Below are 3,757 nucleotides of genomic sequence, written 5' to 3' on the forward strand. Positions count from 1 at the left end.
GTACCTCTTTTTTTTTTAAAATGATGAGTTGTATAATTATTTCATTATATATTACATTGTAACAGTCTTAGAAATAAAGTGCACAATAAATGTTATGTGCTTGAATCACTGTGAAACCATCCCCTGCCCCCATCCATGGAAAAATTGTCTTCCACAAAATCAGTCCCTGGTACCTAAAAGATTGGGAATTGCTATTTTAGGATATCCATCATCCTAATAACGTACATTGTACTCATCAGAGATCTTCTTTTTAATGTTAAGCAAATCAGTCACAAGTCTTGGAATTGTAGGTCTGGAGATGTGCTGAGAGAAGAAGGTTGGCTAAAAGGGCCTTTGGCTCTCCGAAGCCCACTAAGTCCAGTGGTAAACTCAGCCTTCTGTGTCAGCACAGGCAGGGGAGGCCAGGGCAATCGCACAGCACCAGGCCTTTCCTTCTGATTTGTATCTCCTAGGGAGGTGCAAACTCTGCTGAAAATCACTGCAGAAATGAGTCACGATCACTGTTGGTGTGTATCTCTGCTGTGTGTCAGAAAAAAAGTTAGCAACCATTACTATTATGTTTTTTTGTGTTTTTTTTTTTGAGTTGGAGTCTCGCTCCGTCGCCCAGACTGGAGTGCAGTGGCTGCTCCCGGCCACCGCAGCCTCGACCTGCTGGGCTGTGGCAATCCTTCCACCTCAGCCTTCCAAGTAGCTGGAACTACAGGCGTGCGCTATCACGCCCGGCTGATTTTTTGATTTATTGTAGAGATGAGGTCTTGCCAAGTTGCCCAGCGGGTCTCGAACCCACGGACTCTGGCAATCCACTCACCTCAGCCTCCCAAAACGCGGGATTACAGGCTGAGCCACCAAGGCCGGTTTACTATTATGTTTGTAAATAATTGAGGATAATCTGATTTTAAAAAGCTTTTTAATGGCACCAGTGCTTAATGTTTTCAGGATTAGTATGGTTCTTTGTACTCTCTAATAGTGCTGATGTAATAGTGCTTGGCTGTGAGATGACCTGGGTATTTTTAGTGAATATATGGCAAATCATGGAAATAGTGGATAACAACAATTCTGAGTCATTCTGAGTGATCTGTGACCCGAGTAGCTCATTTCCTGACCACAATCCCAACAATGCTTAAATGCATCTTGTTTATAAACTACTAAATTGTGAAAATATTAAGGATAACTTAGTAGATAAGATTGCTCACAGGTGTGAAATAATTACTAACTGATTCCTGCTTGTGTGTCTGTGTATGTATAGATATATACTCACATACAATATTTATGTACATATACATATGTGCCTATGACATATATATGTCAGTTTTTTTAATATTATGCTTTATTAGTCAGGTTTATTATAGTAAACAAGATTCCCATAGATGAATTAAATAAAGTACTTACAGATTTGTAGGCAGGTTTACAAGAATACAGGGAAGATGATGAGGTATCCAAATTAAAACAATTTTGTGGAACTATTATAATACCCAAGTCAGTATTTTTAAAAAATTTTTTATTTAAAAGATGTGGGGTACAATTCAGGGTTAGGTATACAAATGTTCATTATGCAGGTACCCACACTGATGAGGTGTGCCACCCTCTCCCCTGGCAGTTTCCCATTGCTGCCAATCCCCTTCTTATCGTTTTATGATCATTGTTCAAGTTCCACTTATGAGTGAGAACGTGTGAGACTCAGTTCTTTGTTTCTATGATAGATCACTGAGTATGATAGACTGTAAATTCATCCAAGTTGCTGCAAAGTCCATATGTTTGTCCTTCTTTATAGTTGTATAATATTCCATTGGGTATATGTACCACATTTTAAAAATTATTATTATAAAGATGTGGGGTACAATTCAGGGTTATGTATACAACGTTGATTATGCAGGTACCCTTGTTGATGAGGTATGCCCCTCTCTCCCCTGGCAGTTTCCCTCAACTGCCAATCCCACCCCTCCTCCCCGTACCACATTTTTAAAATCCAGTCCAGTTATGATGGGCAGCACGGTTGGTTCCAAGTTTTTGCTACTGTGAATAGTGCTGCAATAAACATGCATGTGCAGGTATCATTTTTGTAGAATGATCTGAGTTCCTCTGGGGGATTGCTGGGTCATATGGAAGATCAATGTCTAGTTCTTTTAGAAATTTGCCACACTGTTTTCCAAAGAACTCATGCTAGTTTGCATTCCCACCAGCAGTGTAGAAGCATTCCTTTTTCTCCACATCCTTGCCAGCTTCTGTTGCTATTTGTTTTACTAATGATGGCCAGTCTTACTGGAGTTAGGTGGTATCTCAGTATGGTTTGATTTGCATTTCTCTGATGATTCGTGACACTGAGCACTTTTTGTTTTGTTCTTTGTTTTTTTTTTGAGTTGGAGTCTCACTCTGTCGCCCAGACTGGAGTGCAGTGGCCGCTCCCGGCCACCACAGCCTCACCTGCTGGGCTCCGGCGATCCTTCCGCCTCCGCCTTCCGAGTAGCCGGAATTACAGGCATGCGCTACCATGCCCGGCCGAGTTTTTGATTTATTGTAGAGATGAGGTCTCGCTGCCCAGGCGGGTCTCGAACCCGCAGGCTCAGGCAATCCACTCACCTCAGCCTCCCAAAGGCGCGGGATTACAGGCTGAGCCACCGAGCCCGGCGTACACTGAGCACTTTTTAATGTGTCTTTTGGCTGCCCAGATCTCTTCTTTTGAGAAGTGTCTATTCCTGTCTTTTGCTCACTTTTTGATGGGGCTGTTTGTTTTTTTCCTTTCGGCACTTTTTATATGTCAGTTATTTCCAGACATCTTTAACTTTTGCATTAATGAGAAAACTAAGTATAAACTTATAAACTCAATATTATGTGTTATTATAAATTTTTCCTTATAAAATCCTTTCTTTTGTTGTGGAGACCCAGTTACTATGAGGCTGTGACTCTGTCGTGTTTAAATTTTCGCTTTAATAAGTTCCTATGACTGTGGCACAAGTGGACAGGAGGATATCCCACTAGGCTGGGCACAATGACAGGTAAGGCCCTGAACCTCGCTGACACTAACTGCAATGTTCCTCTTGGTTAAATGTCTTAATGGAACATCAGATAGAGTGTAATTCCTTCCAGAAGTGTGGTCCCACTAAGATGGGGAGGGGAGAGCCAAGTAAACATCTTTGGATTATTTTAAACTGCACAGTTTGAGTTAGATATGAAGTGTGGAGCCAGGCATTATCAGGAAAAATCATGACTAAAATGAAAGCCAGCATTCCGCCTTTAACGTTACAAGTGGGATTGTTCTCTAGATGTGCCCCCCTGCCAAAGTGAGGGTGAACAGAATTTTCATAATGAGGATCACTCTTTCAGTATGGTGGAAAAACTAGTGCTTTAAGGAATTATGAAATAAAGACTTTTCTAAACTGAATGCTTAGTTGTATATACAGGATGGTGTAATATCTTTCGTGAAATTATTCATAGGTTCTCTGAACATAAGTTTCCATTTTGAATGGATCTAAGAATCCATAGATTATAAAAGACACCATTATTTTATGCTTCACTAAGAAAGAAAATACCTAGACAAACTCCGATATAATGCTTTAGTACCTAGAATTTGTATATGTGTTGAAAGAGCTCCTACACTAATTTGGACATAGATTTTTACTTTATATCAATCTAATGCAGAAGTTCTCATTTTAAAAATATCTCAGAGCCGGGCTCAGTGGCTCAGCCTGTAATCCCGCGCCTTTGGGAGGCTGAGGTGAGTGGATTGCCTGAGCCCGCAGGTTCGAGACCTGCCTGGGCA

Source organism: Carlito syrichta, unplaced genomic scaffold (assembly GCF_000164805.1).
Source record: "Carlito syrichta isolate Samal-C Ts95f unplaced genomic scaffold, Tarsius_syrichta-2.0.1 Scaffold187360, whole genome shotgun sequence".
Classification (NCBI taxonomy): domain Eukaryota; kingdom Metazoa; phylum Chordata; class Mammalia; order Primates; family Tarsiidae; genus Carlito; species Carlito syrichta.